Raw genomic sequence first — 27,276 nt, forward strand, 5'->3', positions numbered from 1 at the left:
ACAGGCAGACTTGCTGCTGCTCTGGAGGAGCAGAGGGAGTGGAAAACCAGCCAGTGGAAATGAGAGACCCTCTTGCCTCCAACTTTGCCCTCTGTGAGGTCTGAGCCTTCTGTCTTCCATCATTCTCCCCCACCTCTGCTGGGGAGGGGGGGGGGATTAGGTCTGAACCCTCTAGCCCCCCCCCCCCCTTCCTGGGCAGGGAAAGGGTCTGGGCTCTCTGGCCCCCACCTCTGTGCAGGGGCAGGGGATATTTGAGACTTTCTCGCCCCTGGAGCTGCCCAGCGCGCGGCAGGTGTAGCGCATCCAGCAGGCACCTGAGGTCGGAGAATGGGGGCGAAGGATGCTCCCCCCCCCCCCCCCCAGCAACAGGGCAAGCCCAGGCTGCCGCGAGGAGCTGCTGTAATGATCGGGAGAGGGAGGGGAGGGGAGGAGGAGGCTGGGGCTGGCTCCCCCGCTCGCCTCGGGGAGTCACCTAGCAGCCAATGAGGCTGCCGCGCCGTACAGCAGGTGGCGTTCGAAAGCGCTGGTTCCACCTCCAGCGCTTAACCCCTCTCGGCTGCTGCCTGCGCGCGCGCTGGGATGGGTGGCCCGCTGCGGAACCACCATCTTTCCTCCGCTCGGGGAAGCGCGCTGCTGCTCCCAGCGCCCGTGGCAGACTGAGGCAAGGCTGGTAAGTGCCCGTCCCTTAGCAGGGAGCAGCAGCGGCCTCGGCTCCTGCGCTTGCCGCCTGCGCTCCTCGGGGAGCCAGCCTCCGCGTGCTGACTTTGCAGCTCCTAAGAGGACGCTGATCTGGGAGCAGGCAGATTTGGGAGGCCAGTGTAAACGGTCACCTTAAACCTTGTCAGTGATTTCGGGACCTAGGCGGCAGCTGCTCGCAGGAGGGTTGAATCTCTCACACAACTGACTTTTCCTCCCCCCCCCCCCCCAGCTGGTTATTTTCTGAAAAAAACCTCCACAAACTCTGATCTTATTTCAGCCTCACCATGTTCTCAGATTGTTATGGAAACCTTTGAAGCCCAACAAACCCTGTTCCGCACTGTAAACTTGAGACGGAATGGAGCCGCTAGGGCGAGGAGCGCGTCAACCTGTTAAAAAACGAGAGTTAATTTCTTCTCGGTAGGGTTGTTAATCTGCATTGCGATTCCCCCAAAGTCTGTGCATGCCTTAAAACAAGGAGGAAATTCGCGGGGTTCTGTAATCCGCTAGACTATAACATGGTTAAACTCGTTTTATAGTAGGATCCTGTAGTCTAATTGACGGTCTTGTTTTACTAATATCAACTACTTGGAATCGGAGTTGAAACGCTTGCTGTGAAAGTGCCGCTTCTGTGGCATTAAACAAACGTTGCAACAGTGTTTAAACGAAGCAGATTAAAGCTGCGATTAAAATGTATATACTTCGTTGAAGAAATATCTACGTCTCCTAGCAGAACTCTCTGCAGTAAATGTCCTGATTTTAAATACCCTGCGATCCTGTGTAAAACTGGGATTTAGCTACATCTGTGAAAGCAAAACAGCGGATTTTTTTTTGCTGTCTAGTTTCTGCACTGTCTTCAGTACTTTTTTCTTCTTCTTCCTTCAAAGAGCTTTGGGATGGTATCAGTTGCTTTTCATTTCTTTTGAAATACACTCTCTGTAAAAATGGTTGGAAATAGTTCATTGCTGCACTGGTCAACTGTAAACACCGGTTCTTGCATCACCAAAGCTAAAAGCATCTTTTGATTGGAAAAGTGAGGGATACTATCATGCAGTTCGTGAATGTACATAGCATCTGTCCTGCTGCAGGCGATAAACTGTCTCTGGAGGAGCTCAAGTAGTATTTTTCAGAATTATACAGGTAGTCTCTGCAGTGTTTAAATATCCTGAATATGTTGTATTAAATAATCATAGTACAGGATATGATAAAACATGTCCCCATTTTTTGTGGTTTTCTTTGTTCAAGCAATAGCTGAATGTCCAAATGATAAATTTATCTTTCAGGAAGAGTGTCAGGGATGGTACAGGTTTATTGGGTAACTAGAAGGCAGCTAATCTTCAGAGATATCCCTTTGTGTCCCCTGGTATATGGCTGTAATAGCTGTTTTAAAACTGTCTTTAAAAGATCCAAAAGTGCTATTAAATATGAAATTAATCAGGGCAAAATATAATTCCATTTTTACCTGCATGTGGAAAAAATGGGTTTGGGGAGATACATTGTAAACTCAGCACTTGTTTAAAGGCTTTTAAAAGTAGCATAGCTTGTACGCAGTTGTCATTTTCGGTTTACATGCACCTCATCTCCTATGTCCAGTGCTCGATGGCTACATAACTTCTGAAGTTGTACTTTGAATGTTAATAATGCAGCACATCTGTTTTGTCTTTTTTCTACATTAACACTTCAGTTAGTGATTGAAACAATGGACTTTTATATGTGCCTTATTTCCTTAACCACTGGGTTCTCAGGTTTTGACTTAGCCATCTTCATATTTCAATTTACTCCATGTCTTACTACTCAGCAAAGGTCAAACCATGTAGAAACCTGTTCTATATCTGTGTTAGAGACAATAAAGAATGATGACCCGCAATAAACCTGTTATGATGAGCTAACCATTTGTGGAGGGTGTTTTAAAAGGATGTATGGCCATAAGGAGTACTTGTTGTCCATCGTCTCCAGTTGTCGCACATGATTTAAACCTTTATTGACATGAAACTAGCATTTTCAATATTTCATTTTTCTAATAAACAGAAAAACATTATGCATCTTAAATAATGAGATTTTTAATTTTATATTTCTTGGTAGTAAATTGTCTTTGAAGTTTGTGAAAGAAGCTGTGCAGAAGATGGAAGACAACTATTCATATTTTTATATCTGCTATGAGCGATAAAGAAGTGTGGTGAGGGGTAGAAGTGGGGGCGGAGGAGAATTTATAAACCATGAGAGCTAGTACAGTACATCTGATATACGTGAATTTCAATCAGCGTATTTGAGAAGGGACCTGGTAATATTTTTTGCGGTTTGCACAGGCTGTGCTTTTACAGGTGTCTGATGCTTCCACAAGTTAAGCGCTGAGGGAATAAAATCTTTTCAGAAGTTTGAACAGAATGGGCAAACTTTTTAATGTTTGAAAGCACTAAAATGCTGTGTAAGTAATACCTCAAAGATGAGAAAGGTAACCTTATAATAACATTTATGAGGATCTTCAGAAATTATAATGCTTCTGAGATAGATACAGTACAATGAACTTTTAAAAATTAGAGCTTTCAGACATGTATACTCTTTAACAAGTAGATAAGCAATAAAGGGGTATTTTGATGCTTGAAAGAAACTTCTCACAATGAGATAAAAATGTACAATTAATGCTAATTTACAGTACTAATTAATGGTAAAGAATTACACTCTTAGCTACATTATTAGTGATTATTTGCATTTGATTATCACGCAAAAGCCCTAATCATCATCAGGCCTCCATTGGCTACATGTAGGTGGTGTACAGCATTCACATTATATAACAGATACTGAAGAAAATATTTTCCAGTGGGGTACATGCCAAAAGAATGGAATTTTATACTTCTTAATGTTGCACTACTAGTCTAAATACAACGGTATCTCTTTGTTTGGGGCTCTTAAAAGAATTGGGCCCTGATCCTGAAAAAGTGTCTGTGTGTACATTTGTCCGTGAGTTTAATCCTACGCGCTGTGGGTAGTCTCATTCATTTCAATGGGACCCATCAAAGAGCATTAATTAAACATGTGCACGAGTCTTTGCAGGATCAGGTACTTAGTAATTATGTGATCATTTAAAGTTCTTAAAATTCAAAAGCAGAGGGATTCTATACCCACATATTACCTTTTAAAAGCGCTAATGTGGGCTTTCAATTAGCCTAGTGTCTAATATTTTAACTTGTGTGAATATTAATATGCGGAGCCTGATCCTTCTCTAAGTCAATGGTAGTTCTGACATTTACTTCAATGGGGTTGAGGAACGTGTATGATTACCTGATTATTGTTTACAAGTAAGTGGCTCTTCCTACTAAAGACTATCTAAAAAGTCTTTCCTCAAAATCTGACCAGAGATCTGTTTGTTTGTTTTTTTACTATGTTTCTGCGAGGAATAGCTATCTAATTTATCTAATCTATCTATATTAATATTCTGTAATTTGGTCGGATTTTATTATGTGATTTTAAAAAAACTTTTTGTAATTCTCCGAAGATACTAAAATACAATAAACCTCATATTTAAGGGTTAAACCTATATATTTTGGTTTAACATGATCTTCTTTCAGTGATCATGTTTCAATAGGTTGTAAATGGAAGACCAGACAGATGGTAGCTGCTGAGCTCCATATGTATGCACTAGGGGAAAGAGGTGATTTGTGCTCTGGGGTCATGTTACCTCCTACTTCATTACTTCTGGATCAGTAACAACATTCAGGAAAACTCTCTACATGATGTAGTGGCTGCTTTTTAAGTTGTGTCTCTGATGCTCAGGGAGTCTGAATTTAGAAATGGGATGTTTCTTCTTCAAGCTTTCTTAACTTCTTTGTATACACATGTATTGTTGACAAGTGCTCAAGAAACAGGACTTTTATAATACTGTATTGCTTGAAATTGGCAAACTTGTCTCAAAGTTTGAGTTTGCACGATTTTAGTAGTTACTTAGGCCTAGTCCATACTAGAAAAGTTTCACCATGGGTAAGGGCTGTGACTTTTTACTGATATCATGATACCAGTATAATTCTTAGGCCAGGTCTATACTACACACTTATTTTGGTACAACTAGGTCGCCCTGAGTGACATAGTTATACCAACTTTAAGCCCACTCTCCCCTGCCCCATGTAGATGTCCCGATTTTATAGGGACAGTCCTGATTTTTGGGTCTTTTTCTCATATAGGCTCCTATTATCCCCCACCCCCATCCCAATTTTTCACATTTGCTGTCTGGTCACCCTACGTGTAGACAGCGCTATGTCGGCGGGAGAACTTCTCCCACTGACATAGCTACCACCTGTCACGGAAGTGAAGTTATTAAGCTGATGGGAGAGCTTGCTCCCATTGGCTTTGAGCATCTTCACCAGAAGCACTACAGTGGCGCAGCTGCACCAATGCAAGTTTGTAGTGTAGACCTGCTCCTAGTGTAGATATAGTTATACTGGTATAGCTTATTTTGCTTCCTGAACCAAAATCAACTATGTCAGTATAAGCACTTTTATCCCAGTATAATTGCATTCACACTTGGGGATGGGATGGGGGGTGGCATGTGTGGCTGCTTTAACTATCTTAGTATAATTAAAGCAGCAAAACTTTCTAGTTTAAGGGTATGTCTATGCTACTAGTGTAGTATAGACACTTACTACAGTGACAGAAAGGGTTTTTCTATTACTGTAGTAAATCTAGCCCCTTGAAAGATGGTATCTAGGTTAATGGAATAATTCTTCTGTTGACCTAGCTGTGCCTACAATGGGAGTTACGTTGACCTAGTTATATTGCACAGGGCATGACATTTTTCACTGCCCTGAGCGATGTAGCTAGGTTGACCAAAGTTTTTAGGTGTAGACCACACCTAAACAAGCCCATAGTGTGGAAGCTATAGTGAGAGAAAAGAGGGGTGTAGTCTGTGGGTTTTTTTTAAAACCAAAAATTCAAGAGTCTGGGAATCCTCATGCTCGCAGCATAAACTAATTGGGGGAGGGTAGGAAGAAACTTCCATGCAGGCAGGTTAGTTCATAACTCCCTATTCAGGGTTTCTTGCCCCGTCTGGTGAAGTATTTGGTATATGTCAATATCAGAGACAGGATACTGCACAAGATGGGCCACTGGCCTGATCCACTATGGCAATTCCTCTGTTCCTGTGTGTCTACAGAAATGTATGTAAGATGCCCTTGACCAAGGTGCTGGAAATGAGGAAAAAGAGATATGACAGTATGAGGCTGTAAACAAATATAGAAACACAATTATGGTACAAAGAACATGAAAGCTATTAAAACTCAAGTGCATACAGCTTGACTAGGAAGTGTAGTATGAAAAGAAGAGTAGGGGAAGGCAAGTAAAGGAGCAATGATCATGCAGAGATAAACAGTTTCCAAATAATGAACATTTTACATTATTTAAATGTAGTAACGGGGGGGGGGGGGAATGATAGAAGGAGACCTAAACAGAAAATGTGAAAAGGACTTCAAAAAAAGAAATAGTCTGAAAACAGTGAATATTGGGTAATATTAAAATGAATGAGATGATCTGGATTCTAAAGCAGAGTAGCAATAGTCTACTTCCATTCTGGCTTGGAATGAATAACTTTTTTTTTTGTTAATGGGCAAGTAAAATATCATCACCAGTACAGCAGCATAATGGTAACGGTGAGTACGTAGGTTTTATCCATGGGCTGGCTCATTTTCTGATCAGTTCAACCTTTCAGAATAAAGAAACATCAACTCACATAATAGCTGTAGAAATTAACTGTAATTTTGGCAGTTTCTGATCTATATTTCTTCAACAACAGGCAATAACACAAACAGCTGTATTTCCGTACCATATAAGGGAAGCACACTGTCAAGGTTCCTCCCCCACTCTGAACTCTAGGGTACAGATGTGGGGACCTGCATGAAAAAACTCCTAAGCTTATCTTTACCAGCTTAGGTCAAAACTTCCCCAAGGTACAAAATATTCCACCCGTTGTCCTTGGACTGGCCGCTACCACCACCAAACTAATACTGGTTACTGGGGAAGAGCTGTTTGGACGCGTCCTTCCCCCAAAATACTTCCCAAAACCTTGCACCCCACTTCCTGGACAAGGTTTGGTAAAAAGCCTCACCAATTTGCCTAGGTGACTACAGACCCAGCCCCTTGGATCTTAAGAACAATGAACAATCCTCCCAACACTTGCACCCCCCCTTTCCTGGGAAATGTTGGATAAAAAGCCTCACCAATTTGCATAGGTGACCACAGACCCAAATCCTTGGATCTGAGAACAATGAAAAAGCATTCAGTTTTTTACAAGAAGACTTTTAATAAAAAATAGAAGTAAATAGAAATAAAGAAATCCCCCCTGTAAAATCAGGATGGTAGATATCTTACAGGGTAATTAGATTCCAACACATAGAGAACCCCTCTAGGCAAAACCTTAAGTTACAAAAAGATACACAGACAGAAATAGTTATTCTATTCAGCACAATTCTTTTCTCAGCCATTTAAAGAAATCATAATCTAACACATACCTAGCTAGATTACTTACTAAAAGTTCTAAGATTCCATTCCTGGTCTATCCCCGGCAAAGACCCAGCATACAGACAGACACAGACCCTTAGTTTCTCTCCCTCCTCCCAGCTTTTGAAAGTATCTTGTCTCCTCATTGGTCATTTTGGTCAGGTGCCAGCGAGGTTACCTTTAGCTTCTTAACCCTTTACAGGTGAGAGGAGCTTTCCCCTGGCCAGGAGGGATTTCAAAGGGGTTTACCCTTCCCTTTATATTTATGACACGCCCCCCAAATCTCAGCTAGGGTGAAACACTGGCTGGGATTTCTTCCTGGAGCTCTAGGAAAAACAGAGTTAATAAGACACATGCATCTCTGAATATACTACCAAGTACATAAAGACTAACAATATTTTCCACATCTCAAGGACAATTTTAACCAGTTGATTCTGGGAAACTTTCACGGGAGAGTGCATCAGCCACTTTGTTAGAAGCTCCTGAGATGTGTTGGATGTCGAAATCAAAATCTTGGAGAGCTAAACTCCACCGAAGAAGTTTTTTGTTAGTTTCCTTGACGGTGTGAAGCCACTTCAGTGCAGCCTGGTCGGTTTGCAGGTGGAAACGCCGTCCCCAAACATATGGGCGTAGCTTTTCCAGAGCATAGACAATGGCGTAACATTCTTTTTCAGTGACTGACCAGTTGCTTTCCATCTCAGACAGTTTTTTGCTGAGAAACACTACAGGGTGGAATTCTTGATCAGGTCCTTTCTGCATTAAAACTGCTCCCACACCACGCTCGGACGCATCTGTGGTTACTAGGAATGGTTTGTCAAAGTCTGGGGCCCTTAGTACAGGGTCAGACATGAGTGTCGCTTTAAGCTTGTTAAAGGCCTTCTGACACTTTTCGGTCCACTGAACAGCATTTGGCTGTTTCTTTTTGGTTAGGTCTGTCAGTGGGGCAGCGATTTGGCTGTAGTGCGGTACAAATCGTCTGTAATAACCGGCCAAGCCTAAGAAGGATTGAACCTGTTTCTTTGACTTTGGGACAGGCCACTTTTGGATAGCATCCACTTTGGCCTGTAGGGGGCTGATAGTTCCTTGACCCACCTGGTGTCCAAGGTAAGTCACTCTGTTTAGGCCTATTTGACACTTCTTAGCCTTAACAGTTAGTCCTGCCTCCCTTATGCGCTCAAGGACTTTTTGTAGATGTTCCAGGTGGTCTGCCCAGGAATCCGAAAATATGGCCACATCGTCAAGGTAGGCGACTGCATATTCTCCTAATCCCGCTAGGAGACCATCTACAAGTCTTTGGAAAGTGGCGGGTGCATTTCGCAGCCCGAAAGGGAGTACATTAAATTCATACAGCCCGAGATGTGTGATGAAGGCTGACCTTTCCTTGGCAGATTCATCTAGCGGTACCTGCCAGTACCCCTTGGTTAAGTCCAAGGTAGAGATGAACTGGGCCCGTCCCAGTTTCTCTAATAGTTCATCTGTGCGTGGCATTGGATAGTTGTCTGGGCGAGTTACAGCATTTAGCTTACGGTAGTCCACGCAAAAACGTATTTCCCCATCTGGTTTGGGAACTAGAACCACTGGAGATGCCCATGCACTTTCAGAGGGGCGGATTACACCCATCTGTAACATATCCTGGATCTCCCGTTCTATAGCAGTTTTAGCTTGAGGAGACACCCGGTAAGGTTGGACCCTAATTGGGTGAGCATTACCTGTGTCAATGGAGTGGTATGCCCGTTCAGTCAGTCCTGGGGTGGCTGAGAACGTTGGCGCGTAGCTAGTGCACAGCTCCTGGATCTGCTGTCGCTGCATACGCCCAAGGGTCATGAAGAGGTTCACCTCTTCCACACCACCAGCACATTTCCCTTCGTAGTAGACACCTTCAGGCCACTCAGCGTCGTCTCCTCCCTGGGCTGTAAACTGACAAACCTTTAATTCTCTGGAATAAAAGGGCTTTAGAGAATTAATATGGTACACCTTAGGCTTTCGGTTGGAGGTGGGGAATGCTATGAGATAATTAACAGCTCCCAGGCGCTCCTGGACCATGAATGGCCCTTCCCACGATGCTTCCATTTTATGGGCCTGGAGCGCCTTTAAGACCATGACCTGGTCTCCTACTTTGAAGGAACGCTCTCTGGCATGTTTATCATACCAGGCTTTTTGCTCTTTTTGAGCATCCTGTAAGTTTTCTCTAGCAAGGGCTAAAGAGGTTCGGAGGGTGTTTTGTAGGTTGGTTACAAAGTCCAGAATATTAGTTCCTGGAGAAGGTGTAAATCCCTCCCATTGCTGCTTTACCAACTGCAATGGCCCCTTAACCTCACGGCCATATACAAGTTCAAATGGGGAAAACCCTAAACTGGGATGTGGTACAGCTCTGTAGGCAAAGAGCAACTACTGCAACACTAGGTCCCAATCATTGGAGTGCTCATTTACAAATTTACGTATCATGGCCCCCAAAGTTCCATTAAACTTCTCCACCATGCCATTTGTTTGATGGTGGTAGGGAGTGGCAACCAAGTGATTTACCCCATGAGCTTCCCAAAGGTTTTTCATAGTTCCTGCCAGGAAATTAGTCCCTGCATCTGTGAGGATGTCGGAGGGCCAACCTACCCTGGCAAAAATGTCTGCTAGTGCCTGGCACACACTTTTAGCCCTGGTGTTGCTTAGAGCTACTGCTTCCGGCCATCGGGTGGCAAAATCCATGAAAGTCAGTATGTACTGCTTTCCTCTGGGTGTCTTTTTCGGAAAAGGACCCAGAATATCCACAGCTACTCGCTGAAATGGAACTTCAATGATGGGGAGTGTTTGTAGAGGGGCTTTGACCTGGTCTTGGGGTTTTCCCACTCTTTGGCACACCTCACAAGACTGGACATAGGTAGAAACATCCTTGCCCATTCCCTCCCAGTGGAATGACCCCCCCAAACGGTCTTTGGTCCTGTTCACCCCAGCATGGCCACTAGGGTGATCGTGGGCTAAGCTCAAGAGCTTGGCCCGGTATTTAGTTGGAACTACCAACTGTCTCTGAGGATGCCAGTCTTCCTGGTGTCCACCAGAAAGAGTTTCCTTGTATAAAAGTCCTCTTTCTATAACAAACCTGGATCGATTAGAAGAGCTGAGAGGCGGTGGGTTGCTCCGTGCCGCCGTCCAAGCTCTCTGGAGGCTTTCATCTGCTTCCTGTTCGGTCTGGAACTGTTCCCTTGATGCTGGAGACATCAGTTCCTCATGGGATTGTGGACCTAGGCTTGGTCCCTCTGGAAGCGATATAGGGGATGGAGCTGTTTCTGTTGACTGTGAACCGCTCTCCGCTGGTGCACTATGTTGGGATTCAGGCTCCGGCTGAGCCTCTTGTGTAGGGTTATCGGCTGCTGCCAGTTCAGGTTCGGTGGGGCCCTCTGGTGTTGAGGTTGCAAGTACTGGATTCAGTGCTGACACGGGGTCTGGTGTTGGTTGTTCGGCTGGTTCCAGTTCTGGGACTGGTTCCGTCTGGGTCTCTGGGACTGGATCCACTACTGCTGTTGCAGACATTGGCCTGGGGTCCAGGTCCATCACCTCTGACCGGGTCCTGATAGAAGTTTCCGGAACAGAGCTAGGCCTCACGGCTTGTTTAGCCTGGCTGCGGGTGACCGTTCCCACCCTCTTGGCCTGCTTCACATGCTTGGCCAAGTCTTCCCCCAACAGCATGGGGATGGGATAATCATCATAGACTGCAAAAGTCCACATTCCTGACCAGCCCTTGTACTGGACAGGCAACTTGGCTGTAGGCAAATTGAAAGAGTTGGACTTGAAGGGTTGAATCGTCACTTGGATCTCTGGGTTGATTAAATTGGGGTCCACTAAGGAAGCATGGATAGCTGACACTTGTGCTCCGGTGTCCCTCCACGCGGTGACCTTCTTCCCGCCCACACTCACAGTTTCCCTCTGCTCCAAGGGTATCTGGGAGGTATCTGGGCCTGTGGACCTCTGGTGTGATTCCGGTGCAATGAACTGTAATCTGTTGGGGTTCTTGGGGCAGTTGGCCTTTACATGCCCCAGCTCATTACATTTAAAACATCGTCCAGCTGACGGGTCACTGGGGCGAGGAGGGTTGCTGGAGAACGGGGTGGTGGGACGATAAGGGGTCTGGAGGGTTCTTTGGGAGGTAGGTGGGGCTTTGGGCGGCCCCCGGTAATAGGGTGTGGTCTGGGGTGGTCCCTTCTGGTCTCCGCTCCAACTGCGACCAGTTTTCTTCTTCTCTGCCACCTCCACCCATCTGGCTCCAATCTCTTCTGCCTCGATTACAGTTTTGGGTTTCCCATCTAGGATGTATCTTTCTATTTCCTCAGGAACACCCTCTAAGAATTGTTCCATTTGCATTAGGAAGGGCAAATTTACTGGAGATTCAACACTTGCTCCTGATATCCAGGCATCCCAATGTTTCACAATGTGGTAGGCATGTCGGGTAAATGACATGTCTGGTTTCCACCTTAGGGCTCTGAACCTCCGACGAGACTGCTCGGGTGTTATCCCCATTCTGACTCTCACCTTGGATTTAAACAGTTCATACTTGTTCATGTGTTCTTTAGGCATTTCAGCTGCCACCTCAGCTAAGGGTCCACTGAGCTGCGGCTTCAGCTCCACCATGTATTGGTCAGTAGAGATGTTGTACCCAAGGCAGGCCCTTTCGAAGTTTTCTAAGAAGGCCTCAGTATCATCACCTGCCTTGTAGGTGGGGAACTTTCTGGGATGGGAAGTGGTGCTTGGAGAAGGATTGCTAGGGTTTGTTGGGATATTCCGCTGAGCCTTTATCTTCTCCACCTCCTCCACATGCTTCCTCTCTTTTTCCTTCTCCTCCAGTTCTTTGGCCCTTGCTTCCATTTCTTTGTCCCTTGCTTCCATTTTCAGCCGCATGAGTTCTATCTGTCTTTCATGTTCCCTTTGTTTTTCCGCAGCCTGAAATCTGGCTAATTCCAGCTTTTGTCGAGCCGTGGATTTTGTCATTCTAACCTCTCTGTTTTTAACTAACTTTACACCCAAGGTTTAGAAATAAACAAACAAAACTTGGCTGTAAAATTTTGCTGTGCTGGAATAGAATACCTATTCTCTGATAGTGATTGTCAGCCTACAGAAAAAGACAATTCCCTTGTCTCTGCTCTGGGCCCAAATCAAAGCAAAAAACCTCCAACTACTTGGAAACCTGCTTACCAGCAGCCCAAAGGAAAAAAAAAATTCCTTTTCAAACCTGTGCTCCTTGTAAAACAAAAAAATCAAAATCCTAAAAAAAAAACCCTGCCACTTTTGTCTCCAGGCAAATGGGTAGAACACACACCCCCTATTTACTTTTAGGAAGAAAAGAAAAAAAAACCTCTGGGTTGGAAGACTGTGAATTTCCCTGCAGGCTTAGGTCAAAACTTCCCCAAGGTACAAAATATTCCACCCGTTGTCCTTGGACTGGCCGCTACCACCACCAAACTAATACTGGTTACTGGGGAAGAGCTGTTTGGACGCGTCCTTCCCCCCAAAATACTTCCCAAAACCTTGCACCCCACTTCCTGGACAAGGTTTGGAAAAAAGCCTCACCAATTTGCCTAGGTGACTACAGACCCAGCCCCTTGGATCTTAAGAACAATGAACAATCCTCCCAACACTTGCACCCCCCCCTTTCCTGGGAAATGTTGGATAAAAAGCCTCACCAATTTGCATAGGTGACCACAGACCCAAATCCTTGGATCTGAGAACAATGAAAAAGCATTCAGTTTTTTACAAGAAGACTTTTAATAAAAAATAGAAGTAAATAGAAATAAAGAAATCCCCCCTGTAAAATCAGGATGGTAGATATCTTACAGGGTAATTAGATTCCAACACATAGAGAACCCCTCTAGGCAAAACCTTAAGTTACAAAAAGATACACAGACAGAAATAGTTATTCTATTCAGCACAATTCTTTTCTCAGCCATTTAAAGAAATCATAATCTAACACATACCTAGCTAGATTACTTACTAAAAGTTCTAAGATTCCATTCCTGGTCTATCCCCGGCAAAGACCCAGCATACAGACAGACACAGACCCTTTGTTTCTCTCCCTCCTCCCAGCTTTTGAAAGTATCTTGTCTCCTCATTGGTCATTTTGGTCAGGTGCCAGCGAGGTTACCTTTAGCTTCTTAACCCTTTACAGGTGAGAGGAGCTTTCCCCTGGCCAGGAGGGATTTCAAAGGGGTTTACCCTTCCCTTTATATTTATGACACACACAGTCTTCTGTATGCTTCTGTTTTGTCAGATCATGGTGGGCAGAAGAAGCCCTGATGTAATCCCAGAAAACATGGCCAGTGGATAATCTCTACCTAGGAGTACTTTAGGGTCTCTGCTTGGGCATTTGATAACTTGAGTGTTCTTTGTTTTGGCTGTGGTACTCAGAACTGGTTTCCTAGCCATTTTCTTTTTACCAGAAATAGCAGAGACCAGAATAGGATCTGAGATTTACATTATGTGAGAGAAATAATTCCTGGGCATAGACGTGCTGGAACAATTTGTATAGTGGGGTTGCTGAGAACCATTGAACCAAGCTGTTAACCCTGTATCTGATGGAAACCATTTCAAGCCAGGGGGTGCGGCAGCACCATCAGCACCCCTGGTTCCAGCACCTATACCTGGGCATAAAACAGGATCTCTAAGATACTGTGACAACTAAAGGCTTGAGCAGTTCGGTACAGGTATAAACAGTAAACATAACTTATCCTTACTTATCATATCTTGTGTCACTGTTGCAACAAATTCCAGTGCATCTACTAATACTAAAAGGATGTGTACTGCAACAATTTGCAGTTTATGTGGCAGCATTTTGTAGTGCATGACTTACTTTCAGTGAAACATAGCTCATATTTTTTGGGCGGTGAGGGGGAGGGAGAGGGCAGGTTGCCTGACATACTACCTAGACTGTGGCACACCTCATTCTAAATAAAAACAAACAGCAACAAAAACCCAGGCCTAGATTCCTTGCTCGCACTTTTTTTATATTGGTAATTGCCACTCGGTTGTGTGCTATGTCATAAAATATGCTGAAACAGATACAGAAAAAAGAATATTTCTCACCTATTTACCTGTTCAACGTGTATTCAGTTACACTATGATTATTTATAACATGACTGTTGCCCACAACATGGACTGCCTGTCTGTCTGTCAGATATGGTGAATAGTCATTAATTTATGGGATTAAAGCTCGACCTCTTTCTCTCTAATGGGCTGAAACCAGGGGTCACCCAATGAAATTAATGGTCAGCAGGTTTAAAACAAAACAAAAGGAAGTACTTCTTCACACAACACACAGTGGACCTCATTGCCAGGGGATGTTGTGAAGGCCAAAACTATAACTGGATTAAAAAAAGAATTAGATATATTCAAGGAGGAAGGTCCATCAATGTCTCTTTGACCAGATGGTCAGGGATGTAACCCCGTGCTCTGGGTGTCCGTAAACTTCTGACTGACAGATGCTGGGACAGGATGACAGGGGATGGATTGCATGATGATTGCCCTGTTCATTCCTTTTGAAGCACCTGGCATTGGCCACTGTCGGAAAACCGGTTTCAGAGTAACAGCCGTGTTAGTCTGTATTTGCAAAAAGAAAAGGAGTACTTGTGGCACCTTAGAGACTAACCAATTTATTTGAGCATAAGCTTTCGTGAGCTACAGCTCACTTCATCGGATGCATACTGTGGAAAATACAGAAGATGTTTTTATACACACAGACCATGAAAAAAATGAGTGTTTATCACTACAAAAGTTTTTCTCTCCCCCCACCCCACTCCCCTGCTGGTAATAGCTTATCTAAAGTGATCACTCTCCTTACAATGTGTATGATAATCAAGGTGGGCCATTTCCAGCACAAATCCAGGTTTTCTGCCCCCCCCCCCCCCGGATTTGTGCTGGAAATGGCCCACCTTGATTATCATACACATTGTAAGGAGAGTGATCATTTTAGATAAGCTGTTACCAGCAGGAGAGTGGGGTGGGGGGAGAGAAAAACTTTTGTAGTGATAAACACCCATTTTTTCATTGTCTGTGTGTATAAAAACATCTTCTGTATTTTCCACAGTATGCATCCGATGAAGTGAGCTGTAGCTCACGAAAGCTTATGCTCAAATAAATTGGTTAGTCTCTAAGGTGTCACAAGTACTCCTTTTCTTTTTGTCAGAAGACCACTGGTCTGACCCAGTGTGGCCATTCTTATGAAACCAAAACCCAATTTCCAAGCACTTCTGAATTTCAACATACCTGATTTATATTTTCTTGGAGAATAAATTTATCCAGGAATCTAAGTGCAATATATTCTATATTTTCTGGAATAACACAGACAAGCCTACTCAGAGGCATTCAAGAAGCAGCACTTCGAGGGTTAAACCTTTGGGGACTGGGTAGAGGAATAAGTACAACTTCCCAGAATGATAAATATCTGAATTTGGCTTAAACTTTATCAGCCCAAGTTACTTTATTGGGCAAATTCAGACATGCTATACAATCTGCAGTCACATGGCCCCATGATTCTGAGGGAGGAGTTTGCAAACTCTATATACATGTATTGTTTTGTGTGTGTATATGTGAAAGAATGGATTGTCATTCTAAGATGTTGTTTGTTCAGTGATGTTTTTTCCTGCTTCCTTAAACTTGTCTGTGTTACTTTTCTAAGTATGTTGCACTTACACTCCTGATATGTTGTTTTCAAACAGAATCATATAAAACTTGCATTAAAACTTCTCAATTTTTGATCACACTGTGTCCCAATTTCACTATCCTGAGCACAGGTATATTTAACTGTATCCGTTTGGAGAAAAGGTTTAGTGCAGAAATTACTGTAGGCTCTTCAAATACTTAAATTATTTGACTTTTTGGTGCTAAGCAATTTGTACTTTCAGATCCAGTTGAGCCCTAAGTATTTGGACAGTGTACTGAAACGATCAAGCAAAAAAGTGTAATTGGACAGTGGTTGCTCCATGGTCTAATCTGGCTGAAGAATAAACAAATGTAGAGAGGCTTTAAAATGTCTACAGGTAGCAGTAAGATAAATATTTGGTTCATAGAAAAGAAAACAGCTTATGTATTTAAAATAGCAGAAAATTACTTATGCTAAGGGAGGTGTAGAAAGACTTAAAATTTGGTATGTGAATAAAAAGAGAGATGCATGAGTGAGAAATGGAAAGATGGTGGTAACTCAGAACTAAGAAGAGAAATGACAAGAAAGAGTTCTGGTGAATGAAAACAGGAAAGAGAGGAGGCAAACAAGGAAGCTGATAACAAAAAACTGGGACTGTAAATGTGTTCAGAAAGATCACTGGATTGAAACCATGGAATGACAAAGATGGAAGAAAAGACAAGAAAAAAGACATGATATAGCTCTGGTTTTAGTTATCTGCAACAGAGAAAAAAGATTGGGGGTGGGGTGGGGAGAGCAGCTTATGCCACTCAGATCATGACATGAGTCAAAGCTAGAAAGGAGAGGAAGAGAAACTTTAAAGAGCAAACAAACGATGGAGAGAGAAACGGCTCAACAGAAAGTATAAGAAACAAACAAATACCCACCCAGTTTTATGCACTATACCACTGATGTGCTAAATACATCAGGCTAAATCTTTCTGCTGCACCTACTTATACCAGGTCTAATTTTGGCAAGAAATGTGGAAAAACAAAACAACTCATAACAAACTAAAGAGGATCCCTTAAATACATCCATGATCAACCTGATGGCCTCTTCCCCAAGTGACACTACTCCAGCAGAGATTGGAGTAGCTTTCCGATGTTCTTGAAAGATTCTCAATTCTGGAACTTTCTTTCACCCGGGTCCAAAACAGCCTGAATTTGTTAAGCTTCCAGGCATGTTGCAAAGGTCATCCTTTTTGTCTCAGATGTTGAGGGTGAAAGAAGATTGATGAGCTGAGGTGATAGGGTTTGATTATTGTTTGGGAGGGAGGTGGGGGATCTGATCAATGTGGTTAAGCCGAATGAGTTTGTTTGTTTGGATATCTGGCGCCTCTAGAAGTCGGAATATTAATTACTTTCATTTTTATATTCAAAAATCAAAAGGAAGATGCTTGTATTTGGGAGTTTGTCTTAAGATGATGTGCATTTTGTTTAATTAAAACTGCCTCAAACACCAAGATAGAATTTTTTTAAAATTTAAATTAGAACGAATAAATTTGAAATAGGGTAGTACTAGACAGTGTCAATTCTGAGATGTAGGAAGAGAGGGGAACTGGAAGAGGGCAGGCAGGTGCTAGAAATACAGGAGAACCCAAGAGGTTTAGGTAAGTTGTGGCTGTGCATCTAAAATTCTTTTGGGCGTACCCAAGCTGAACTTCTTAGCCCTATTGCCTCACTAATAATGATAGTAATAATCTTCCCCTGTAAAGGAGCATAAGGGAGTGCAGTAAGGGATGTAAGGCCCTGTTTATAAAGCTGCTAAAAGTGCTTTGGAAGGTATTTGCCGGAATTGCTTTAGATGCTGGTGCAGCTAGATGGAATTGTTCAGTAAGGTTGGCTCTGTTTCAAAAGGTCTGGATGTCGAGTCAAGCCCTGAAGAGATGAATTTAAGAGAGTATTTTGCAAATCAAGATTTGAAAATGAAGATACAACTATTTTTCCAACCAAAATGATGACCGCATCTGCATGGTTAGAATTGATACGACCTGTCTTTTATGGGGATTTGCATACCTGCTGTTCTCTGCTACACTTGCAAAAGTAAAATCAGAATAATCCTGCTGGGACCAATAGCTTAGGGTCAGAAACGTTCAATAACAACTTTAATTCTTCCCTCTAAAGGAAAAAGGATCAAAACATTAAAGGACTCAATTAAGTGTAACAGAGAAAGTAATATTAATGACCAGTAAAACAATAACAGAAAAATTGACCTAACGGCCATATCTGAAATGCTTCACTTGCCAAATTGTCTATTACTTTCTACCCTAAACAAGGTAAGCATGTTAATCGCTTGTTTTGTGTTGTGAATCAGATACCTTAAGTACTATGGCTGTGCCCAAGAACACCTCCTTTAGCCTTGTCCTGTGTTCTAACACCATCTGCCTACCGAATCATACCTTGGATTGGTGGATGATCATGCTTTTGCTGTGATATTTTCTAGGGTTTGGATCTTGCATGTTCACACGCCAGCCACTGCCCTGGGCCATCCCTCTGCATTTTAAATAGTATCTGAAGAGCATATTATTTTCCCCCCCAGAAGCATTCAGTTTTAATCAAATTACCCTATACTAGAACCCATCTGTGACAATCAGGGTTCAGACACCCCAAGGGGAGAACAGAAGGTTTAAACCCCCAAAATGAGCAGTTGAATAAGCTGATTGCATACTGTGTTATTGTACTATAAAAGTATATTAGGTGACATCTTTTGTGAAAGCTTGTAATAGTCTGCACTTGATGGTCATTATTATATATGTATACAGACTGCGGTTATAAATTTATGTATTTATGCATATAGAAAATTGTGTTAATAATCTATAATAGAACTTCAACTAGAACTTCACAGCAAGAAGGGGCCCCTGCTTAGCCAGGTGTTTACAGAAAACCAGCTCCAAGTAACCATCCATAGTCCGGACCAGTAAAAGCCAATGATGGGAAGTTTGAGACATCCTGGCTATCAAGCCAAGAGGGAATTTCCCCCACTCTGAATAACCATAAGTTACATGCCAGGAAAGGGCAGGGGGAAAGGAAAAAGTGTTTTTAAAAAGGAGGCTTGAAACTGAGGTTTTCATCCAGAAACCAAGGGACAGCCTCTATTCAGGAAGATGTCCATGAACACAGGAAAATTGTTCAAAGGCAAAAGGTAACTTATATTAGACAAGGGATTTTATCTAATATGAAAGTGTAAAGCCTGAGGTTGTCTTTGTTTGCTTTCTGTGTAACTTGTATATGTTTGCCTTCCCTTACTATTTCATTTTTGAATCTGTGGTTTTCCTATAGAATAAACTTTGGTTTATTTTTATCCCAAGCAGGTCTCTGATGTGCAAACTGCATGGAGTGTGTGCGCTAAAATGAGCTGATAACTGGAGAGCTGTTTTCACACATTTGGGGGTGACAAACCAGAGGGGAATGGTTTGAGTGTCTGGCCCTTAAGAACTCAAGGAGGACAGTGCTGGGGACATTTAGGACTGGAAGGACTGTTGATGTCACATTGCAAGGAGTAACTAGTTTCTACTTTGTTGCTGAGTTCCCGTTACTTTAGATTATACTGAGAAATGAAAAAATACACATGCTTATTGAGCTAATGATACATATGCTGTCCCCAGTTGATGGTGGCATTAATGGGGCTAATATTATAAGAAATGTGAATTTTTTTTCAGAACTACAGATATAAAACTGCATCTGATGCATTCAGATGAAGTGAGCTGTAGCTCACGAAAGCTTATGCTCAAATAAATTGGTTAGTCTCTAAGGTGCCACAAGTCCTCCTTTTCTTTTTGCGAATACAGACCAACACAGCTGCTACTCTGAAACCAGATATAAAACTACAGTTCCATAGAATTACTGTAAACCTGACTCTGCGATCTTTGCTCACACAAAGTAGTCAGTAGGACTGTTTGCATGAGTAAGTGAATGAGCAATGGTTGCAGAACTGGCCTGGAAGGTTTAGCAGATAGTCATGGGTGGTGGATATCATAGGCTGGAGGAGGCTGTGACTCTCAAAACAGCCAGGCCTGGCCCCTCCCTTGCTCCGCCCCCAGACCCCCTCCTGCCAGTTCCCCTCTGCATCGTGGCCCCGGCTAGGGCTGGTGCTAGGGCCACACTGCCCTCCTGGTGCTCTGGGGCTGGGAGGGCTGGGGCTGTGCCACCTGCCCTCCTGGCACACTGGGGTTGCACCGCTTGCCCTCCCGGTGCTCCGGGGCTGGGGGCAATAACCTGGGGTGGAGGCCGGCAGCCACGGGGGCGGGGCCCTCTGGGCTCCAGCAGGGGGTGTGGAAGGGGTGTGGTCTTCGGCAGAAGGGGCGGGGTTGGGGCTAGCCTTCCCACAGCTGGTGGTTCATGCACTGCCCATGCAGATATTAGGACTCTGTGAACTAAAGGTACTTTGCTTTAATGCCCTTGTTGCAGAAAAGACTTATAAGCTGAGCGTGTACTAACTCCCATAGTTAAGATTGCTCAAGAGTTTTCATTCTAAAGGCAATTTGTGAACGTTTATAACGTTGCCAGACTTTTTACCTTTTCTCATGCCAGGAGATTTTTTTTTCTTTTTTTTTAATTTAAGCAAAAAATGAGTTGGCCGACTGTGGTAGTGAAGTGAGTGGAGAAAATATGCACTTCTGCAATCATGGGTATTTACTGAAACTCTTTTAAAATTGCTTTAGTTCCTCAATAGCACATGACAGAAACGTGAAATTTGGCTCTCGTGTCTCAGATTTTCCTTTCATTGGTCTGGTGAAAATAATTTTGATTTGGCTAAGTTATAAATGTTCAGAAAAGTGAACTTCTCCGATATGTGCAGCTTTTTGTAAAATTAATGATTTACGATTGTTCCACTAGTAATGCGTATGTGAGCTGATGGAAATATCTCTGAACGTACTGTGGGCATTCCGTTTACATGGACAATTTTATTTGTAATGTGTAGGTGATTGTGGAGTATGATTTTGGGAGGGTGTGAATGGAACAAGACAGGTTTGGGAAAGAGCCCTGTATCATTCTGTATGATGTATAGAATAGGTTCCTGCCCCATTATATACTATGTCAGGGTGGCCACCCTGTGGCTCCAGAGCCACATGCGGCTCTTCAGAAGTTAATATGTGGCTCCTTGTACAGGCACCGACTCTAGGGGTGGAGCTACAGGAGCCAACTTTCCAATGTGCTGGGGGGATGCTCACTGCTCAACCCCTGGCTCTGCCCCAGGCCCTGCCCCCACTCCACCCCTTCCTGCCCCCTTCCTGGAGCCTGCTGTGACCTTGCTCCGCCCCACTTCTCCCCAGAGCCTCCTGCACACCACAAAACAGCTGATAGGGAGGTGTGGGGAGAGAAGGGACTGCCAGTGGGTGGGATGCGCTGGGAGCGGGGGTGAGGGCGGAGCTGATGGGGGGCTGCTGATGTATTACTGTGGCTCTTTGGCAATGTACATTGGTAAATTCTGGCTCCTTCTCAGGCTCAGGTTAGCCACCCTTGTACTATGTGGACAGGACAATGTCTTCTTTTATTTCTGCCAGGCAAATAATTGCATATGATAGAATTTCTTTCTTTTTTCATTTTTGTAAAAAAAAAAAAAAAAGAATCTTAGGAAATTCCATAACAAAATTACATGAAGAGAATGCTACATGTGTAAAGCAAAGCACTCAGGTCAGAAAACACCTGAGTTGAGGTTGCCCAGTTAATCCTGTCTCTGGTCTTTGCACATATGTCTTAATTATATGGCATACTGTTCTCCCCTGCCACAAGATCCCTGCTCAATCAGTGTGATGGTTAGATGTGAGTGAGAAGGTTTGTGTGGCCAATACGGCTGACCTCTGGAGTGCCTTGTTGCGAGGTTTGAATGATATGAGTGTCTGAGGCATGGGGTTATACACTAAATGAGGAAGATGAAAACGTATATGCAAAGAAAAGCACTTCAAAGTCAGGAAATGCCAAAATTAAGGCAGCTCATGCAATCTTATTTCTGCCCCTTTGTGCCTATGCACTACAATAGTGTCTTTAATTATATGATCATATACTGGTCTTCCACAGGCTACTCATTCAGGCTCTAATCCAGAAAAGCACTTAAGCATGCACACAAGTTTAAGTATGGGAGTAGTCTCATTGAAGCGAATGGAACTATTTGTGTGATTTTTAAAGTTAAGCACATGCTTGTTCAGCTAGCTCAAGGCCTTTATGTTTAGGGCAGACAGGCCTTTGTGTAATACAGCTATTCAATACTTAATGTTTGTTGTGTAGATTTTATATTGATTTTTGTATTTTAAAAAATTCTACAGTTACATATTGTAGAAAACGTGAGCATTTACATTTTAAATTAAATTTTCAATGGGCCCAGCTGCCCATTCAGTTTCAGGGGGTGTGGACTGATACAGAGGCAGGGAAGGAATATAGGTTTGTGTCCCAAATTGGACTGAATGGAGGTGCTTATCTTGGCTTAGCGATCTATGAACAGGAATGAGTCAGGTGGCTTAGGAGCCAAAGTAGTTTATTGCAGGAGTGAGTTAGGTGCCTGCCTCACTCCACACAAAATGGCTGCCACCAGAGAAGAAGGTGAAAGTGGGGCCCATTTTATAACTCTTAGCCCAGGGTTAAAGCATTCACCTGGGATGTGGGACACCCAGGTTCAATTCCCCTTTCTGCTGGAGGGGGAGAAAGGATTTGAATAGGGGTCTCCTGCTTCTCAGAAGCGTCATTCTCATTCCCTCTGGCCCAATGGCTGTCCACTGTGGATAAATACTTAATCACCCAGAGTGGGGGGTGGGAGAGAGAGAGATTGAAAGGGGGGATGACTCTGTAGCCCAGTGGTTAGGGCATTTACAAGGGAGGTGGGAGACCCAGTGTCCAGTCCTCCTTTTCCAATTGCTCTTTCATTATTTAAATCTACAGTGGAACAGCTTCAGCAGGAGAGATTGAAAGGACCCTATATCTCATAGTTCAGTGGTTAGAACAATTTCCTGACACGTGGGAGACCCCTGTTCAAATTCCTTCCCCACCCAACACCAGGGGGAATTGAACCTGGGTCTCCCACAGCCCAGGCAAGTGCTCTAATCTTTGGGCTAAAAGTTATAAGGGATGGCAGCATCAGGACCACCTCCTCCTCCAGTCAGAGTTTGAATGGGACCTGATCACGTAGATAGTCTGTGAGCACACCTACTAGTTGGGTCTGCATGTGATATAGGTATTTGTCTGCCTGCCTGCCTTCCCCTGATCCAGGGATCACTCTGGGATTTATAAAAAGAAAAGGAGTACTAGTGGCACCTTAGAGACTAACCAATTTATTTGAGCATAAGCTTTCGTGAGCTACAGTTTACAGCTACAGCTCACGAAAGCTTATGCTCAAATAAATTGGTTCGTCTCTAATGTGCCACTAGTACTCCTTTTCTTTTTGCGAATACAGACTAAGACGGCTGCTACTCTGAAATCTGGGATTTATATGGTAGATAGGCTTCCAGACAGCTGGAATGAGACAGCAGTATGCATGACCGGAGGCGCTAGGGGAACTTTTATCTTTCAAACTTAGGTGACAAGTGAGTTGAAGCCCCTTCAGGGTTTGGTGGGAGTTTTGTGGATCTCAGTGGAGCCTAAAATTGGGATTGATGCACCTAAACATGAGATTTATGTGGCTAAATCTGGGCTTAGGTGCCTAACTACCTTTATTCCCCTTGTAACAAAACTCTGTGACCTGTCTGTTTTTTTCTACTTTTCAGAAAAGTTACAGAAGCATAAATGTCAAATTTCTTTAAAGTCTGAGCATGTCTTTTTAGATTTTAAGTTTAGCTTAAAATTTAAGGACTAAAGTCTGCCTTCTCATTATACTTAATTAGTGTTCTTGGCATTAGTTTTCTCAAGGTACCTTCTAGTATAAAACTCTAAATGGTAGAATTTTTTGTATTCTCATCAACAGGTAAATGATTAATGGTATCTATGCTGCCTTCTGGATCACCTTGTGAGAGATCTCCTTCATCAATCTGTCAAGGGGATTGTATGGCAGTTTGCACCCTAATTAGGGTCCCCAGCTGGGGATGCTGTTTAACAGATTACTTGTAGCTGAAGTGTAGTCATCACAGATGTAGTTAACCATATAGGTGTTTGACACTGTGTTGCAGTAATGAGATTTTCTTTTTCAGAAAAAAATCAGGTTAATATAAAAGTACAAAAGACAGCAAATGTTTAGTTGAAATTAAGCCTGTAATTTAAAGGCTTAATAACAACAATACTGTTTTTCCAATCTTTCACCTTATTTCCTTTCTTTTCTTGTGCTTTTATAGGCAAGACAATATGGCCATCCAGAAATTATTTTACCATAAAACATCAAGGTATTCTCTAGGGCAAAACAAAAGTAATCAGAAAGGTGCTTTTACAGATGATTGGTTTTAGCTATGAGCAGTCTACCCAGACTTGAGCACGTTCTTTTCACTGGGTGAGTCGTTCTCATTGACCTGGTTATCAGCTCTGTGGCATTGCAGGGTCATTAGGAAAGCAGTGCAGATTCCATGTAGAGTTTGGAGAACTTAATTGTTCACTTAAATTAAAACAACTTTCCCACCCAAACAAATCTGGATCTACTGATAAAGGCTAACTTGTTTAAGGAATAGCGTAATGTATGGCAGCAGGCTCTGAACTCAGCATCCTGTCTGATACAAAAGCTAGGTACTCATGGTATTTAGTGGGGTTGGGAAGGGGAGGGCTGGGCAAGGCAAGGCAAGGATTTTGCAGGTGGATTGGATTCTGCACTGCCCTTGCATATAGGGTGTGTTGTAGCAATCAATATGGCCAAACCTGAGGAGGTAATAAGAACATAGGCTGGCATGCAGTGCTTTTTTTTTTTTTTTTTTACATTTTAGCTTCTGGGTTTTTCTTGTTCCTTGTCTTTAATTTTAGTTTGTTTTAATTTGTTTTATTTCTAGCATTTGTTTCCAAATAAACTTTGGGAGTTGTGCATTGAATGGTGAGCAGAGTCAAGATCTGCCATGTGGCTCTCAGAGGAGAATTTTGCCCCAAATTTGCAGCCAGGTGTAGCTGTGTTTACACAGGGATTTTTGGTCTCTTTAATGTCCTGAAAGCATTCCTAGTGCTGCTGTGCAGAGCTTAACATTTCCTGCACTACTGCTAGTAATGCTCTGGTGTGAGAGAACCAGAAATCTTCAGGATGATGTCTCTTGGGAATGAAGATGTGAAATCTTCCAGGTGATCCTAATTCATTTGTGGATTTATAATTTAACATTTGTCGTCTTCTAGAACTTAGAGGCCAACCTGACTGGGGCCTCATTGTGCTAGATGCTGTAAGTTGTATTGGTATCTCTGCTAGACTTTGAGGATTCTCCACTCTTCTCCTCCTCCCACTTCCCCTTCAGAAAATGAGGCTAGAAATCCTATTATGGATTTAAATCCCAGTCATCTGGATGAGTTCCCTCTACACCTCTGGGCATATCCAACCCTGATTACTAGCTATAACCAATAGACACATATGAAAAAAGGGAGATGTGTGACAATGGCTTCATCTCCTTGCCTTTGGAACCAGAGGAAGCCCCTCCCCATGTTTTCAACTCTGTGGATTCTCAAATAATGGCTGTGTGGAGATGTATGTCTGTCTGTTGGGCTTCCTTCCCCCTGAAAAGTATAAGAATTGAGCCTGTCAGCATTATATTATACAGAAACCCTCACCCTCTGGGTGAGTGTTTAGAATGGTGTCAAGGTTCCTCCCCCACTCTGAACTCTAGGGTACAGATGTGGGGACCTGCATGAAAAACCTCCTAAGCTTATCTTTACCAGCTTAGGTCAAAACTTCCCCAAGGTACAAAATATTACACCCGTTATCCTTGGAATGGCCGCTACCACCACCAAACTAATACTGGTTACTGGGGAAGAGCTGTTTGGACGCGTCCTTCCCCCCAAAATACTTCCCAAAACCTTGCACCCCACTTCCTGGACAAGGTTTGGTAAAAAGCCTCACCAATTTGCCTAGGTGACTACAGACCCAGACCCTTGGATCTTAAGGGCAATGAACAATCCTCCCAACACTTGCACCCCCCCTTTCCTGGGAAATGTTGGATAAAAAGCCTCACCAATTTGCATAGGTGACCACAGACCCAAACCCTTGGATCTTAAGGGCAATGAACAATCCTCCCAACACTTGCACCCCCCCTTTCCTGGGAAATGTTGGATAAAAAGCCTCAATGAACAATCCTCCCAACACTTGCACCCCCCCTCTCCTGGGAAATGTTGGATAAAAAGCCCCACCAATTTGCATAGGTGACCACAGACCCAAACCCTTGGATCTGAGAACAATGAAAAAGCATTCAGTTTTTTACAAGAAGACTTTTAATAAAAAATAGAAGTAAATAGAAATAAAGAAATCCCCCCTGTAAAATCAGGATGGTAGATATCTTACAGGGTAATTAGATTCCAAAACATAGAGAACCCCTCTAGGCAAAACCTTAAGTTACAAAAAAGATACACAGACAGAAATAGTTATTCTATTCAGCACAATGCTTTTCTCAGCCATTTAAAGAAATCATAATCTAACAGATACCTAGCTAGATTACTTACTAAAAGTTCTAAGACTCCATTCCTGTTCTGTCCCTGGCAAGAAGCAGCATACAGACAGACACAGACCCTTTGTTTCTCTCCCTCCTCCCAGCTTTTGAAAGTATCTTGTCTCCTCATTGGTCATTTTGGTCAGGTGCCAGCGAGGTTACCTTTAGCTTCTTAACCCTTTACAGGTGAGAGGAGCTTTCCCCTGGCCAGGAGGGATTTCAAAGGGGTTTACCCTTCCCTTTATATTTATGACACGCCCCCCTAATCTCAGCTAGGGTGGAACACTGGCTGGGATTTCTTCCTGGAGCTCTAGGAAAAACAGAGTTAATAAGACACATGCATCTCTAAATATACTACCAAGTACATAAAGACTAACAATATTTTCCACATCTCAAGGACGATTTTAACCAGTTGATTCTGGGAAACTTTCACGGGAGAGTGCATCAGCCACTTTGTTAGAAGCTCCTGAGATGTGTTGGATGTCGAAATCAAAATCTTGGAGAGCTAAACTCCACCGAAGAAGTTTTTTGTTAGTTTCCTTGACGGTGTGAAGCCACTTCAGTGCAGCATGGTCGGTTTGCAGGTGGAAACGCCGTCCCCAAACATATGGGCGTAGCTTTTCCAGAGCGTAGACAATGGCGTAACATTCTTTTTCAGTGACTGACCAGTTGCTTTCCCTCTCAGACAGTTTTTTGCTGAGAAACACTACAGGGTGGAATTCTTGATCAGGTCCTTTCTGCATTAAAACTGCTCCCACACCACGTTCGGACGCATCCGTGGTTACTAGGAACGGTTTGTCAAAGTCTGGGGCCCTTAGTACAGGGTCAGACATGAGTGTCGCTTTAAGCTTGTTAAAGGCCTTCTGACACTTTTCGGTCCACTGAACAGCATTTGGCTGTTTCTTTTTGGTTAGGTCTG

General features: G+C 43.2%; 1 protein-coding gene across 2 annotated transcripts in view; it reads left to right on the forward strand.

The window, feature by feature from the left end:
- Positions 1 to 516: 516 nt before the first annotated feature.
- The window catches only part of THSD7B (thrombospondin type 1 domain containing 7B), a 536,363-nt gene continuing 509,603 nt past the window's right edge, over positions 517 to 27,276 (forward strand). For both annotated transcript variants that reach the window (XM_075117806.1, XM_048870341.2), the window contains exon 1: positions 517 to 670. The gene's annotated coding sequence lies outside the window, so the exon portion shown is untranslated. The remainder of the gene's footprint in view (positions 671 to 27,276) is intronic.

Source organism: Caretta caretta, chromosome 11 (genome assembly GCF_965140235.1).
Source record: "Caretta caretta isolate rCarCar2 chromosome 11, rCarCar1.hap1, whole genome shotgun sequence".
Classification (NCBI taxonomy): Eukaryota; Metazoa; Chordata; order Testudines; family Cheloniidae; genus Caretta; species Caretta caretta.